The following is a 17,671-nucleotide window of genomic DNA, read 5'->3' on the forward strand; positions in this document are numbered from 1 at the left end:
CTTTTCCTGTGCTTTAAAGGCGATTCGAATCTACCTCCTGAAATCTGTTTCCTGCAATTCTGCCTTGCTTTCAAATCCTCTTCGTTGCCTTCCCTCAATATTTTTGTGGGCGAGAGTTATCATTTATAACTCTGCAGGTTTGTGATTTGCAGGGCCCCTGAGCTCCATTTTTCAACTCGCTTTTTTGGGAGCTGGCCGCAAAAGCGTAGGATTGCTTCAGGCCCTATTCTGGTTCCGGGCGGCAGGCTGAGCCTGTGGTTAATTCTTCTTCCTGATGGGAAAATAGAGTGACCTGTGCCTTTCCCAACACCTAGAGCTAGTCGCTCATTGGTTCCCCCTCTTCCCGTTCATCCTCAGGACAAATTGAAACCTGTACGGAACAGGAGGTTAAAGTGCTGATTCTCCAAGGAGGGAGATTGCTATTAAAGTGGCTGGAATGGCGAACCCGAGCACAAGGAGATGAGAAATGAGGTGCGTTTTAGAAACCTTTCCCGATCACACGGTGTACCATCTTCTGGGTTTCTCATGCATGTTTTCGATGTAGGAAGATGCCCTTGAACCTGGAGATTTGGGACCCATCAGACGGGTACCACGCAGTATTACTTTAAAGGGTCTGCGTTTGCTCACCCAACCTCACCAAACCTCTCAGCCCCAAGAGTGTCCACCCTTATGTCTCAATCAGCTGTGGGTCTAGATATGGTCAATCCAGGTGGCATCACAGACCCTGAACGAATTTTGTAAGAATTTCTCTCTCTTTCACTGTCTTTGTTTCACGGGTTTTTAAAAGTAATTGATTTTCCTAATGGGGTTTAGCTGCTTTTCACTGCTGTGTTTATGCCGCTTTACTCCCACTTGACTCACTTCCAGAGAGATATCAATACATAGGTTTGAAGATTCTTACTAGTCAGATCTATTCTTGGGCGGTGAATAGGGGGTGTTGAGTCCAGTTCACTGAGCAAGGAGTAGGTCTTGTCTATTACATATTGGGTTTATGGAACGGTATCTGAGCTAATTTGAAACCCTTGTTTTAGGCATCACCCCACCTCACCTTTCCCGTTAGGCAGCCATAGTGTGTTTTCTAAATGTGTGACTCTGTTCTGTTTTGTAATTCAGTTCAAGTGTAGCGGTTTTTACATTCCCTCTATAAGTGATATCTTCTGATTAGTGTCTTTTTCTGTGTGACTTATTTCACTTAGAACCGTCGTACCTGAATCCACTCATCATGCTGCTACTAGCCTTATGACGTTGATTTCATGGCTGAGTGATATTCCATTGTACCTAAGGACCACAACTTCTTTATCCATTTTTCTCTTTCCTGGGATATTTAAGTTGGAATGAAGTGGAGGTTCTTGTCAACAGAGCAACCCTAAACTTTGGAGTGCCTGTGCCTTGCTGATTTTTAGTTTTCCCAAATTAGACGCCCATGAGTGGAAGTGCCCTATGCTCTCTAAGCCGAGTTTTTTAGATGTTTCAGGACACACCATACACTTCTCCAGAGTGGCTGTTGGCAATTTACATCCCACCCATCAGCGTAGCAAGGCTCCCATTTCTCCATGGCCTCTCCTGCATTTCTGGTATTGACACTTTATTCAGCATGGCCCTTTTGACCGATGGGAAGCGAGACTTCTTTGTAGCGCTGATTTGCCTTTCCAGGTTGCTTGGTTGGCCAAAAAGGGCGTATGCGTTTTTTCCTGAATATATTCAGGAAAAAACGCATACGCCCTTTTTGGCCAAGGGCATCATTGTCGAGGTTTTGCCGCTTTTCCTGTGCTTTAAAGGCGATTCGAATATACCTCCTGAAATCTGTTTCCTGCAATTCTGCCTTGTTTTCAAATCCTCTTCGTTGCCTTCCCTCAATATTTTTGTGGGCGAGAGTTATCATTTATAACTCTGCAGGTTTGTGATTTGCAGGGACCCAGAGCTCCATTTTTCAACTCGCTTTTTTGGGAGCTGGCCGCAAAAGCGTAGGATTGCTTCAGGCCCTATTCTGGTTCCGGGCGGCAGGCTGAGCCTGTGGTTAATTCTTCTTCCTGATGGGAAAATAGAGTGACCTGTGACTGTCCCAACACCTAGAGCTAGTCGCTCATTGGTTCCCCCTCTTCCCGTTCATCCTCAGGACAAATTGAAACCTGTACGGAACAGGAGGTTAAAGTGCTGATTCTCCAAGGAGGGAGATTGCTATTAAAGTGGCTGGAATGGCGAACCCGAGCACAAGGAGATGAGAAATGAGGTGCGTTTTAGAAACCTTTCCCGATCACACGGTGTACCATCTTCTGGGTTTCTCATGCATGTTTTCGATGTAGGAAGATGCCCTTGAACCTGGAGATTTGGGACCCATCAGACGGGTACCACGCAGTATTACTTTAAAGGGTCTGCGTTTGCTCACCCAACCTCACCAAACCTCTCAGCCCCAAGAGTGTCCACCCTTATGTCTCAATCAGCTGTGGGTCTAGATATGGTCAATCCAGGTGGCATCACAGCCCCTGAACGAATTTTGTAAGAATTTCTCTCTCTTTCACTGTCTTTGTTTCACGGGTTTTTAAAAGTAATTGATTTTCCTAATGGGGTTTAGCTGCTTTTCACTGCTGTGTTTATGCCGCTTTACTCCCACTTGACTCACTTACGGAGAGATATCAATACATAGGTTTGAAGATTCTTACTAGTCAGATCTATTCTTGGGCGGTGAATAGGGGGTGTTGAGTCCAGTTCACTGAGCAAGGAGTAGGTCTTGTCTATTACATATTGGGTTTATGGAACGGTATCTGAGCTAATTTGAAACCCTTGTTTTAGGCATCACCCCACCTCACCTTTCCCGTTAGGCAGCCATAGTGTGTTTTCTAAATGTGTGACTCTGTTCTGTTTTGTAATTCAGTTCAAGTGTAGCGGTTTTTACATTCCCTCTATAAGTGATATCTTCTGATTAGTGTCTTTTTCTGTGTGACTTATTTCACTTAGAACCGTCGTACCTGAATCCACTCATCATGCTGCTACTAGCCTTATGACGTTGATTTCATGGCTGAGTGATATTCCATTGTACCTAAGGACCACAACTTCTTTATCCATTTTTCTCTTTCCTGGGATATTTAAGTTGGAATGAAGTGGAGGTTCTTGTCAACAGAGCAACCCTAAACTTTGGAGTGCCTGTGCCTTGCTGATTTTTAGTTTTCCCAAATTAGACGCCCATGAGTGGAAGTGCCCTATGCTCTCTAAGCCGAGTTTTTTAGATGTTTCAGGACACACCATACACTTCTCCAGAGTGGCTGTTGGCAATTTACATCCCACCCATCAGCGTAGCAAGGCTCCCATTTCTCCATGGCCTCTCCTGCATTTCTGGTATTGACACTTTATTCAGCATGGCCCTTTTGACCGATGGGAAGCGAGACTTCTTTGTAGCGCTGATTTGCCTTTCCAGGTTGCTTGGTTGGCCAAAAAGGGCGTATGCGTTTTTTCCTGAATATATTCAGGAAAAAACGCATACGCCCTTTTTGGCCAAGGGCATCATTGTCGAGGTTTTGCCGCTTTTCCTGTGCTTTAAAGGCGATTCGAATCTACCTCCTGAAATCTGTTTCCTGCAATTCTGCCTTGCTTTCAAGTCCTCTTCTTTGCCTTCCCTCAATATTTTTGTGGGCGAGAGTTATCATTTCTAACTCTGCAGGTTTGTGATTTGCAGGGCCCCTGAGCTCCATTTTTCAAACTCGCTTTTTTGGGAGCTGGCCGCAAAAGCGTAGGATTGCTTCAGGCCCTATTCTGGTTCCGGGCGGCAGGCTGAGCCTGTGGTTAATTCTTCTTCCTGATGGGAAAATAGAGTGACCTGTGCCTGTCCCACCACCTAGAGCTAGTCGCTCATTGGTTCCCCCTCTTCCCGTTCATCCTCAGGACAAATTGAAACCTGTACGGAACAGGAGGTTAAAGTGCTGATTCTCCAAGGAGGGAGGTTGCTATTAAAGTGGCTGGAATGGCGAACCCGAGCACAAGGAGATGAGAAATGAGGTGCGTTTTAGAAACCTTTCCCGATCACACAGTGTACCATCTTCTGGGTTTCTCATGCATGTTTTCGATGTAGGAAGATGCCCTTGAACCTGGAGATTTGGGACCCATCAGACGGGTACCACGCAGTATTACTTTAAAGGGTCTGCGTTTGCTCACCCAACCTCACCAAAACTCTCAGCCCCAAGAGTGTCCACCCTTATGTCTCAATCAGCTGTGGGTCTAGATATGGTCAATCCAGGTGGCATCACAGCCCCTGAACGAATTTTGTAAGAATTTCTCTCTCTTGCACTGTCTTTGTTTCACGGGTTTTAAAAAGTAATTGATTTTCCTAATGGGGTTTAGCTGCTTTTCACTGCTGTGTTTATGCCGCTTTACTCCCACTTGACTCACTTACGGAGAGATATCAATACATAGGTTTGAAGATTCTTACTAATCAGATCTATTCTTGGGCGGTGAATAGGGGGTGTTGAGTGCAGTTCACTGAGCAAGCAGTAGGTCTTGTCTATTACATATTGGGTTTATGGAACGGTATCTGAGCTAATTTGAAACCCTTGTTTTAGGCATCACCCCACCTCGCCTTTCCCGTTAGGCAGCCATAGTGTGTTTTCTAAATGTGTGACTCTGTTCTGTTTTGTAATTCAGTTCAAGTGTAGCGGTTTTTACATTCCCTCTATAAGTGATATCTTCTGATTAGTGTCTTTTTCTGTGTGACTTATTTCACTTAGAACCGTCGTACCTGAATCCACTCATCATGCTGCTACTAGCCTTATGACGTTGATTTCATGGCTGAGTGATATTCCATTGTACCTAAGGACCACAATTTCTTTATCCATTTTTCTCTTTCCTGGGATATTTAAGGTGGAATGAAGTGGAGGTTCTTGTCAACAGAGCAACCCTAAACTTTGGAGTGCCTGTGCCTTGCTGATTTTTAGTTTTCCCAAATTAGACGCCCATGAGTGGAAGTGCCCTATGCTCTCTAAGCCGAGTTTTTTAGATATTTCAGGACACACCGTACACTTCTCCAGAGTGGCTGTTGGCAATTTACATCCCGCCCATCAGCGTAGCAAGGCTCCCATTTCTCCATGGCCTCTCCTGCATTTCTGGTATTGACACTTTATTCAGCATGGCCCTTTTGACCGATGGGAAGCGAGACTTCTTTGTAGCGCTGATTTGCCTTTCCAGGTTGCTTGGTTGGCCAAAAAGGGCGTATGCGTTTTTTCCTGAATATATTCAGGAAAAAACGCATACGCCCTTTTTGGCCAAGGGCATCATTGTCGAGGTTTTGCCGCTTTTCCTGTGCTTTAAAGGCGATTCGAATCTACCTCCTGAAATCTGTTTCCTGCAATTCTGCCTTGCTTTCAAATCCTCTTCGTTGCCTTCCCTCAATATTTTTGTGGGCGAGAGTTATCATTTCTAACTCTGCAGGTTTGAGATTTGCAGGGCCCCTGAGCTCCATTTTTCAACTCGCTTTTTTGGGAGCTGGCCGCAAAAGCGTAGGATTGCTTCAGGACCTATTCTGGTTCCGGGCGGCAGGCTGAGCCGGTGGTTAATTCTTCTTCCTGATGGGAAAATAGAGTGACCTGTGACTGTCCCACCACCTAGAGCTAGTCGCTCATTGGTTCCCCCTCTTCCCGTTCATCCTCAGGACAAACTGAAACCTGTAAGGAACAGGAGGTTAAAGTGCTGATTCTCCAAGTAGGGAGATTGCTATTAAAGTGGCTGGAATGGCGAACCCGAGCACAAGGAGATGAGAAATGAGGTGCGTTTTAGAAACATTTCCCGATCACACAGTGTACCATCTTCTGGGTTTCTCATGCATGTTTTCGATGTAGGAAGATGCCCTTGAACCTGGAGATTTGGGACCCATCAGACGGGTACCACGCAGTATTACTTTAAAGGGTCTGCGTTTGCTCACCCAACCTCACCAAACCTCTCAGCCCCAAGAGTGTCCACCCTTATGTCTCAATCAGCTGTGGGTCTAGATATGGTCAATCCAGGTGGCATCACAGCCCCTGAACGAATTTTGTAAGAATTTCTCTCTCTTTCACTGTCTTTGTTTCACGGGTTTTTAAAAGTAATTGATTTTCCTAATGGGGTTTAGCTGCTTTTCACTGCTGTGTTTATGCCGCTTTACTCCCACTTGACTCACTTACGGAGAGATATCAATACATAGGTTTGAAGATTCTTACTAGTCAGATCTATTCTTGGGCGGTGAATAGGGGGTGTTGAGTCCAGTTCACTGAGCAAGGAGTAGGTCTTGTCTATTACATATTGTGTTTATGGAACGGTATCTGAGCTAATTTGAAACCCTTGTTTTAGGCATCACCCCACCTCACCTTTCCCGTTAGGCAGCCATTGTGTGTTTTCTAAATGTGTGACTCTGTTCTGTTTTGTAATTCAGTTCAAGTGTAGCGGTTTTTACATTCCCTCTATAAGTGATATCTTCTGATTAGTGTCTTTTTCTGTGTGACTTATTTCACTTAGAACCGTCGTACCTGAATCCACTCATCATGCTGCTACTAGCCTTATGACGTTGATTTCATGGCTGAGTGATATTCCATTGTACCTAAGGACCACAACTTCTTTATCCATTTTTCTCTTTCCTGGGATATTTAAGGTGGAATGAAGTGGAGGTTCTTGTCAACAGAGCAACCCTAAACTTTGGAGTGCCTGTGCCTTGCTGATTTTTAGTTTTCCCAAATTAGACGCCCATGAGTGGAAGTGCCCTATGCTCTCTAAGCCGAGTTTTTTAGATGTTTCAGGACACACCATACACTTCTCCAGAGTGGCTGTTGGCAATTTACATCCCACCCATCAGCGTAGCAAGGCTCCCATTTCTCCATGGCCTCTCCTGCATTTCTGGTATTGACACTTTATTCAGCATGGCCCTTTTGACCGATGGGAAGCGAGACTTCTTTGTAGCGCTGATTTGCCTTTCCAGGTTGCTTGGTTGGCCAAAAAGGGCGTATGCGTTTTTTCCTGAATATATTCAGGAAAAAACGCATACGCCCTTTTTGGCCAAGGGCATCATTGTCGAGGTTTTGCCGCTTTTCCTGTGCTTTAAAGGCGATTCGAATCTACCTCCTGAAATCTGTTTCCTGCAATTCTGCCTTGCTTTCAAATCCTCTTCGTTGCCTTCCCTCAATATTTTTGTGGGCGAGAGTTATCATTTCTAACTCTGCAGGTTTGTGATTTGCCGGGCCCCTGAGCTCCATTTTTCAACTCGCTTTTTTGGGAGCTGGCCGCAAAAGCGTAGGATTGCTTCAGGCCCTATTCTGGTTCCGGGCGGCAGGCTGAGCCTGTGGTTAATTCTTCTTCCTGATGGGAAAATAGAGTGACCTGTGCCTTTCCCAACACCTAGAGCTAGTCGCTCATTGGTTCCCCCTCTTCCCGTTCATCCTCAGGACAAATTGCAACCTGTACGGAACAGGAGGTTAAACGTGTTGATTCTCCAAGGAGGGAGATTGCTAGTAAAGCGGATGGAATGGCGAACCCGAGCACAAGGAGATGAGAAATGAGGTGCGTTTTAGAAACCTTTCCCGATCACACAGTGTACCATCTTCTGGGTTTCTCATGCATGTTTTCGATGTAGGAAGATGCCCTTGAACCTGGAGATTTGGGACCCATCAGACGGGTACCACGCAGTATTACTTTAAAGGGTCTGCGTTTGCTCACCCAACCTCACCAAAACTCTCAGCCACAAGAGTGTCCACCCTTATGTCTCAATCAGCTGTGGGTCTAGATATGGTCAATCCAGGTGGCATCACAGCCCCTGAAAGAATTTTGTAAGAATTTCTCTCTCTTTCACTGTCTTTGTTTCACGGGTTTTTAAAAGTAATTGATTTTCCTAATGGGGTTTAGCTGCTTTTCACTGCTGTGTTTATGCCGCTTTACTCCCACTTGACTCACTTACGGAGAGATATCAATACATAGGTTTGAAGATTCTTACTACTCAGATCTATTCTTGGGCGGTGAATAGGGGGTGTTGAGTCCAGTTCACTGAGCAAGGAGTAGGTCTTGTCTATTACATATTGGGTTTATGGAACGGTATCTGAGCTAATTTGAAACCCTTGTTTTAGGCATCACCCCACCTCGCCTTTCCCGTTAGGCAGCCATAGTGTGTTTTCTAAATGTGTGACTCTGTTCTGTTTTGTAATTCAGTTCAAGTGTAGCGGTTTTTACATTCCCTCTATAAGTGATATCTTCTGATTAGTGTCTTTTTCTGTGTGACTTATTTCACTTAGAACCGTCGTACCTGAATCCACTCATCATGATTCTACTAGCCATATGACGTTGATTTCAAGGCTGAGTGATATTCCATTGTACCTAAGGACCACAACTTCTTTATCCATTTTTCTCTTTCCTGGGATATTTAAGGTGGAATGAAGTGGAGGTTCTTGTCAACAGAGCAACCCTAAACTTTGGAGTGCCTGTGCCTTGCTGATTTTTAGTTTTCCCAAATTAGACGCCCATGAGTGGAAGTGCCCTATGCTCTCTAAGCCGAGTTTTTTAGATATTTCAGGACACACCGTACACTTCTCCAGAGTGGCTGTTGGCAATTTACATCCCGCCCATCAGCGTAGCAAGGCTCCCATTTCTCCATGGCTTCTCCTGCATTTCTAGTTTTGACACTTTATTCACCATGGCCCTTTTGACCGATGGGAAGCGAGACTTCTTTGTAGCGCTGATTTGCCTTTCCAGGTTGCTTGGTTGGCAAAAAGGGCGTATGCGTTTTTTCCTGAATATATTCAGGAAAAAACGCATACGCCCTTTTTGGCCAAGGGCATCATTGTCGAGGTTTTGCCGCTTTTCCTGTGCTTTAAAGGCGATTCGAATCTACCTCCTGAAATCTGTTTCCTGCAATTCTGCCTTGCTTTCAAATCCTCTTCGTTGCCTTCCCTCAATAATTTTGTGGGCGAGAGTTGTCATTTCTAACTCTGCAGGTTTGTGATTTGCAGTGCCCCTGAGCTCCATTTTTCAACTCGCTTTTTTGGGAGCTGGCCGCAAACCCGTAGGATTGCTTCAGGCCCTATTCTGGTTCCGGGCGGCAGGCTGAGCCTGTGGTTAATTCTTCTTCCTGATGGGAAAATAGAGTGACCTGTGCCTTTCCCAACACCTAGAGCTAGTCGCTCATTGGTTCCCCCTCTTCCCGTTCATCCTCAGGACAAATTGCAACCTGTACGGAACAGGAGGTTAAACGTGCTGATTCTCCAAGGAGGGAGATTGCTAGTAAAGCGGCTGGAATGGCGAACCCGAGCACAAGGAGATGAGAAATGAGGTGCGTTTTAGAAACCTTTCCCGATCACACGGTGTACCATCTTCTGGGGTTCTCATGCATGTTTTCGATGTAGGAAGATGCCCTTGAACCTGGAGATTTGGGACCCATCAGACGGGTACCACGCAGTATTACTTTAAAGGGTCTGTGTTTGCTCACCCAACCTCACCAAACCTCTCAGCCCCAAGAGTGTCCACCCTTATGTCTCAATCAGCTGTGGGTCTAGATATGGTCAATCCAGGTGGCATCACAGCCCCTGAACGAATTTTGTAAGAATTTCTCTCTCTTTCACTGTCTTTGTTTCACGGGTTTTTAAAAGTAATTGATTTTCCTAATGGGGTTTAGCTGCTTTTCACTGCTGTGTTTATGCCGCTTTACTCCCACTTGACTCACTTACGGAGAGATATCAATACATAGGTTTGAAGATTCTTACTAGTCAGATCTATTCTTGGGCGGTGAATAGGGGGTGTTGAGTCCAGTTCACTGAGCAAGGAGTAGGTCTTGTCTATTACATATTGGGTTTATGGAACGGTATCTGAGCTAATTTGAAACCCTTGTTTTAGGCATCACCCCACCTCACCTTTCCCGTTAGGCAGCCATAGTGTGTTTTCTAAATGTGTGACTCTGTTCTGTTTTGTAATTCAGTTCAAGTGTAGCGGTTTTTACATTCCCTCTATAAGTGATATCTTCTGATTAGTGTCTTTTTCTGTGTGACTTATTTCACTTAGAACCGTCGTACCTGAATCCACTCATCATGCTGCTACTAGCCTTATGACGTTGATTTCATGGCTGAGTGATATTCCATTGTACCTAAGGACCACAACTTCTTTATCCATTTTTCTCTTTTCTGGGATATTTAAGGTGGAATGAAGTGGAGGTTCTTGTCAACAGAGCAACCCTAAACTTTGGAGTGCCTGTGCCTTGCTGATTTTTAGTTTTCCCAAATTAGACGCCCATGAGTGGAAGTGCCCTATGCTCTCTAAGCCGAGTTTTTTAGATGTTTCAGGACACACCATACACTTCTCCAGAGTGGCTGTTGGCAATTTACATCCCACCCATCAGCGTAGCAAGGCTCCCATTTCTCCATGGCCTCTCCTGCATTTCTGGTATTGACACTTTATTCAGCATGGCCCTTTTGACCGATGGGAAGCGAGACTTCTTTGTAGCGCTGATTTGCCTTTCCAGGTTGCTTGGTTGGCCAAAAAGGGCGTATGCGTTTTTTCCTGAATATATTCAGGAAAAAACGCATACGCCCTTTTTGGCCAAGGGCTTCATTGTCGAGGTTTTGCCGCTTTTCCTGTGCTTTAAAGGCGATTCGAATCTACCTCCTGAAATCTGTTTCCTGCAATTCTGCCTTGCTTTCAAATCCTCTTCGTTGCCTTCCCTCAATATTTTTGTGGGCGAGAGTTATCATTTATAACTCTGCAGGTTTGTGATTTGCAGGGCCCCTGAGCTCCATTTTTCAACTCGCTTTTTTGGGAGCTGGCCGCAAAAGCGTAGGATTGCTTCAGGACCTATTCTGGTTCCGGGCGGCAGGCTGAGCCGGTGGTTAATTCTTCTTCCTGATGGGAAAATAGAGTGACCTGTGACTGTCCCACCACCTAGAGCTAGTCGCTCATTGGTTCCCCCTCTTCCCGTTCATCCTCAGGACAAACTGAAACCTGTACGGAACAGGAGGTTAAAGTGCTGATTCTCCAAGGAGGGAGATTGCTATTAAAGTGGCTGGAATGGCGACCCCGAGCACAAGGAGATGAGAAATGAGGTGCGTTTTAGAAACATTTCCCGATCACACAGTGTACCATCTTCTGGGTTTCTCATGCATGTTTTCGATGTAGGAAGATGCCCTTGAACCTGGAGATTTGGGACCCATCAGACGGGTACCACGCAGTATTACTTTAAAGGGTCTGCGTTTGCTCACCCAACCTCACCAAACCTCTCAGCCCCAAGAGTGTCCACCCTTATGTCTCAATCAGCTGTGGGTCTAGATATGGTCAATCCAGGTGGCATCACAGCCCCTGAACGAATTTTGTAAGAATTTCTCTCTCTTTCACTGTCTTTGTTTCACGGGTTTTTAAAAGTAATTGATTTTCCTAATGGGGTTTAGCTGCTTTTCACTGCTGTGTTTATGCCGCTTTACTCCCACTTGACTCACTTACGGAGAGATATCAATACATAGGTTTGAAGATTCTTACTAGTCAGATATATTCTTGGGCGGTGAATAGGGGGTGTTGAGTCCCGTTCACTGAGCAAGCAGTAGGTCTTGTCTATTACATATTGGGTTTATGGAACGGTATCTGAGCTAATTTGAAACCCTTGTTTTATGCATCACCCCACCTCGCCTTTCCCGTTAGGCAGCCATAGTGTGTTTTCTAAATGTGTGACTCTGTTCTGTTTTGTAATTCAGTTCAAGTGTAGCGGTTTTTACATTCCCTCTATAAGTGATATCTTCTGATTAGTGTCTTTTTCTGTGTGACTTATTTCACTTAGAACCGTCGTACCTGAATCCACTCATCATGCTGCTACTAGCCTTATGACGTTGATTTCATGGCTGAGTGATATTCCATTGTACCTAAGGACCACAACTTCTTTATCCATTTTTCTCTTTCCTGGGATATTTAAGGTGGAATGAAGTGGAGGTTCTTGTCAACAGAGCAACCCTAAACTTTGGAGTGCCTGTGCCTTGCTGATTTTTAGTTTTCCCAAATTAGACGCCCATGAGTGGAAGTGCCCTATGCTCTCTAAGCCGAGTTTCTTAGATGTTTCAGGACACACCATACACTTCTCCAGAGTGGCTGTTGGCAATTTACATCCCACCCATCAGCGTAGCAAGGCTCCCATTTCTCCATGGCCTCTCCTGCATTTCTGGTATTGACACTTTATTCAGCATGGCCCTTTTGACCGATGGGAAGCGAGACTTCTTTGTAGCGCTGATTTGCCTTTCCAGGTTGCTTGGTTGGCCAAAAAGGGCGTATGCGTTTTTTCCTGAATATATTCAGGAAAAAACGCATACGCCCTTTTTGGCCAAGGGCATCATTGTCGAGGTTTTGCCGCTTTTTCTGTGCTTTAAAGGCGATTCGAATCTACCTCCTGAAATCTGTTTCCTGCAATTCTGCCTTGCTTTCAAATCCTCTTCGTTGCCTTCCCTCAATATTTTTGTGGGCGAGAGTTATCATTTCTAACTCTGCAGGTTTGTGATTTGCAGGGCCCCTGAGCTCCATTTTTCAACTCGCTTTTTTGGGAGCTGGCCGCAAAAGCGTAGGATTGCTTCAGGCCCTATTCTGGTTCCGGGCGGCAGGCTGAACCTGTGGTTAATTCTTCTTCCTGATGGGAAAATAGAGTGACCTGTGCCTGTCCCACCACCTAGAGCTAGTCGCTCATTGGTTCCCCCTCTTCCCGTTCATCCTCAGGACAAATTGAAACCTGTACGGAACAGGAGGTTAAAGTGCTGATTCTCCAAGGAGGGAGGTTGCTATTAAAGTGGCTGGAATGGCGAACCCGAACACAAGGAGATGAGAAATGAGGTGCGTTTTAGAAACCTTTCCCGATCACACAGTGTACCATCTTCTGGGTTTCTCATGCATGTTTTCGATGTAGGAAGATGCCCTTGAACCTGGAGATTTGGGACCCATCAGACGGGTACCACGCAGTATTACTTTAAAGGGTCTGCGTTTGCTCACCCAACCTCACCATAACTCTCAGCCCCAAGAGTGTCCACCCTTATGTCTCAATCAGCTGTGGGTCTAGATATGTTCAATCCAGGTGGCATCACAGCCCCTGAACGAATTTTGTAAGAATTTCTCTCTCTTTCACTGTCTTTGTTTCACGGGTTTTTAAAAGTAATTGATTTTCCTAATGGGGTTTAGCTGCTTTTCACTGCTGTGTTTATGCCGCTTTACTCCCACTAGACTCACTTACGGAGAGATATCAATACATAGGTTTGAAGATTCTTACTAGTCAGATCTATTCTTGGGCGGTGAATAGGGGGTTTTGAGTCCAGTTCACTGAGCAAGGAGTAGGTCTTGTCTATTACATATTGGGTTTATGGAACGGTATCTGAGCTAATTTGAAACCCTTGTTTTAGGCATCACCCCACCTCACCTTTCCCGTTAGGCAGCCATAGTGTGTTTTCTAAATGTGTGACTCTGTTCTGTTTTGTAATTCAGTTCAAGTGTAGCGGTTTTTACATTCCCTCTATAAGTGATATCTTCTGATTAGTGTCTTTTTCTGTGTGACTTATTTCACTTAGAACCGTCGTACCTGAATCCACTCATCATGCTGCTACTAGCCTTATGACGTTGATTTCATGGCTGAGTGATATTCCATTGTACCTAAGGACCACAACTTCTTTATCCATTTTTCTCTTTCCTGGGATATTTAAGTTGGAATGAAGTGGAGGTTCTTGTCAACAGAGCAACCCTAAACTTTGGAGTGCCTGTGCCTTGCTGATTTTTAGTTTTCCCAAATTAGACGCCCATGAGTGGAAGTGCCCTATGCTCTCTAAGCCGAGTTTTTTAGATGTTTCAGGACACACCATACACTTCTCCAGAGTGGCTGTTGGCAATTTACATCCCACCCATCAGCGTAGCAAGGCTCCCATTTCTCCATGGCCTCTCCTGCATTTCTGGTATTGACACTTTATTCAGCATGGCCCTTTTGACCGATGGGAAGCGAGACTTCTTTGTAGCGCTGATTTGCCTTTCCAGGTTGCTTGGTTGGCCAAAAAGGGCGTATGCGTTTTTTCCTGAATATATTCAGGAAAAAACGCATACGCCCTTTTTGGCCAAGGGCATCATTGTCGAGGTTTTGCCGCTTTTCCTGTGCTTTAAAGGCGATTCGAATCTACCTCCTGAAATCTGTTTCCTGCAATTCTGCCTTGCTTTCAAATCCTCTTCGTTGCCTTCCCTCAATATTTTTGTGGGCGAGAGTTATCATTTATAACTCTGCAGGTTTGTGATTTGCAGGGCCCCTGAGCTCCATTTTTCAACTCGCTTTTTTGGGAGCTGGCCGCAAAAGCGTAGGATTGCTTCAGGACCTATTCTGGTTCCGGGCGGCAGGCTGAGCCGGTGGTTAATTCTTCTTCCTGATGGGAAAATAGAGTGACCTGTGACTGTCCCACCATCTAGAGCTAGTCGCTCATTGGTTCCCCCTCTTCCCGTTCATCCTCAGGACAAATTGCAACCTGTACGGAACAGGAGGTTAAACGTGCTGATTCTCCAAGGAGGGAGATTGCTATTAAATTGGCTGGAATGGCGAACCCGAGCACAAGGAGATGAGAAATGAGGTGCGTTTTAGAAACCTTTCCCGATCACACGGTGTACCATCTTCTGGGTTTCTCATGCATGTTTTCGATGTAGGAAGATGCCCTTGAACCTGGAGATTTGGGACCCATCAGACGGGTACCACGCAGTATTACTTTAAAGGGTCTGCGTTTGCTCACCCAACCTCACCAAAACTCTCAGCCCCAAGAGTGTCCACCCTTATGTCTCAATCAGCTGTGGGTCTAGATATGGTCAATCCAGGTGGCATCACAGCCCCTGAACGAATTTTGTAAGAATTTCTCTCTCTTTCACTGTCTTTGTTTCACGGGTTTTTAAAAGTAATTGATTTTCCTAATGGGGTTTAGCTGCTTTTCACTGCTGTGTTTATGCCGCTTTACTCCCACTTGACTCACTTACGGAGAGATATCAATACATAGGTTTGAAGATTCTTACTAGTCAGATCTATTCTTGGGCGGTGAATAGGGGGTGTTGAGTCCAGTTCACTGAGCAAGGAGTAGGTCTTGTCTATTACATATTGGGTTTATGGAACGGTATCTGAGCTAATTTGAAACCCTTGTTTTAGGCATCACCCCACCTCACCTTTCCCGTTAGGCAGCCATAGTGTGTTTTCTAAATGTGTGACTCTGTTCTGTTTTGTAATTCAGTTCAAGTGTAGCGGTTTTTACATTCCCTCTATAAGTGATATCTTCTGATTAGTGTCTTTTTCTGTGTGACTTATTTCACTTAGAACCGTCGTACCTGAATCCACTCATCATGCTGCTACTAGCCTTATGACGTTGATTTCATGGCTGAGTGATATTCCATTGTACCTAAGGACCACAACTTCTTTATCCATTTTTCTCTTTCCTGGGATATTTAAGGTGGAATGAAGTGGAGGTTCTTGTCAACAGAGCAACCCTAAACTTTGGAGTGCCTGTGCCTTGCTGATTTTTAGTTTTCCCAAATTAGACGCCCATGAGTGGAAGTGCCCTATGCTCTCTAAGCCGAGTTTTTTAGATGTTTCAGGACACACCATACACTTCTCCAGAGTGGCTGTTGGCAATTTACATCCCACCCATCAGCGTAGCAAGGCTCCCATTTCTCCATGGCCTCTCCTGCATTTCTGGTATTGACACTTTATTCAGCATGGCCCTTTTGACCGATGGGAAGCGAGACTTCTTTGTAGCGCTGATTTGCCTTTCCAGGTTGCTTGGTTGGCCAAAAAGGGCGTATGCGTTTTTTCCTGAATATATTCAGGAAAAAACGCATACGCCCTTTTTGGCCAAGGGCTTCATTGTCGAGGTTTTGCCGCTTTTCCTGTGCTTTAAAGGCGATTCGAATCTACCTCCTGAAATCTGTTTCCTGCAATTCTGCCTTGCTTTCAAATCCTCTTCGTTGCCTTCCCTCAATATTTTTGTGGGCGAGAGTTATCATTTCTAACTCTGCAGGTTTGTGATTTGCAGGGCCCCTGAGCTCCATTTTTCAACTCGCTTTTTTGGGAGCTGGCCGCAAAAGCGTAGGATTGCTTCAGGACCTATTCTGGTTCCGGGCGGCAGGCTGAGCCGGTGGTTAATTCTTCTTCCTGATGGGAAAATAGAGTGACCTGTGACTGTCCCACCACCTAGAGCTAGTCGCTCATTGGTTCCCCCTCTTCCCGTTCATCCTCAGGACAAATTGCAACCTGTACGGAACAGGAGGTTAAACGTGCTGATTCTCCAAGGATTGAGATTGCTATTAAAGTGGCTGGAATGGCGAACCCGAGCACAAGGAGATGAGAAATGAGGTGCGTTTTAGAAACCTTTCCCGATCACACGGTGTACCATCTTCTGGGTTTCTCATGCATGTTTTCGATGTAGGAAGATTCCCTTGATCCTGGAGATTTGGGACCCATGGGATGGGTACCACGCAGTATTACTTTAAAGGGTCTGCGTTTGCTCACCCAACCTCACCAAACCTCTCAGCCCCAAGAGTGTCCACCCTTATGTCTCAATCAGCTGTGGGTCTAGATATGGTCAATCCAGGTGGCATCACAGCCCCTGAACGAATTTTGTAAGAATTTCTCTCTCTTTCACTGTCTTTGTTTCACGGGTTTTTAAAAGTAATTGATTTTCCTAATGGGGTTTAGCTGCTTTTCACTGCTGTGTTTATGCCGCTTTACTCCCACTTGACTCACTTACGGAGGGATATCAATACATAGGTTTGAAGATTCTTACTAGTCAGATCTATTCTTGGGCGGTGAATAGGGGGTGTTGAGTCCAGTTCACTGAGCAAGGAGTAGGTCTTGTCTATTACATATTGGGTTTATGGAACGGTATCTGAGCTAATTTGAAACCCTTGTTTTAGGCATCACCCCACCTCACCTTTCCCGTTAGGCAGCCATAGTGTGTTTTCTAAATGTGTGACTCTGTTCTGTTTTGTAATTCAGTTCAAGTGTAGCGGTTTTTACATTCCCTCTATAAGTGATATCTTCTGATTAGTGTCTTTTTCTGTGTGACTTATTTCACTTAGAACCGTCGTACCTGAATCCACTCATCATGCTGCTACTAGCCTTATGACGTTGATTTCATGGCTGAGTGATATTCCATTGTACCTAAGGACCACAACTTCTTTATCCATTTTTCTCTTTCCTGGGATATTTAAGGTGGAATGAAGTGGAGGTTCTTGTCAACAGAGCAACCCTAAACTTTGGAGTGCCTGTGCCTTGCTGATTTTTAGTTTTCCCAAATTAGACGCCCATGAGTGGAAGTGCCCTATGCTCTCTAAGCCGAGTTTTTTAGATGTTTCAGGACACACCATACACTTCTCCAGAGTGGCTGTTGGCAATTTACATCCCACCCATCAGCGTAGCAAGGCTCCCATTTCTCCATGGCCTCTCCTGCATTTCTGGTATTGACACTTTATTCAGCATGGCCCTTTTGACCGATGGGAAGCGAGACTTCTTTGTAGCGCTGATTTGCCTTTCCAGGTTGCTTGGTTGGCCAAAAAGGGCGTATGCGTTTTTTCCTGAATATATTCAGGAAAAAACGCATACGCCCTTTTTGGCCAAGGGCTTCATTGTCGAGGTTTTGCCGCTTTTCCTGTGCTTTAAAGGCGATTCGAATCTACCTCCTGAAATCTGTTTCCTGCAATTCTGCCTTGCTTTCATATC

This window comes from Eschrichtius robustus, chromosome 5 (genome assembly GCF_028021215.1).
Source record: "Eschrichtius robustus isolate mEscRob2 chromosome 5, mEscRob2.pri, whole genome shotgun sequence".
In the NCBI taxonomy this organism is placed as follows: Eukaryota; Metazoa; Chordata; class Mammalia; order Artiodactyla; family Eschrichtiidae; genus Eschrichtius; species Eschrichtius robustus.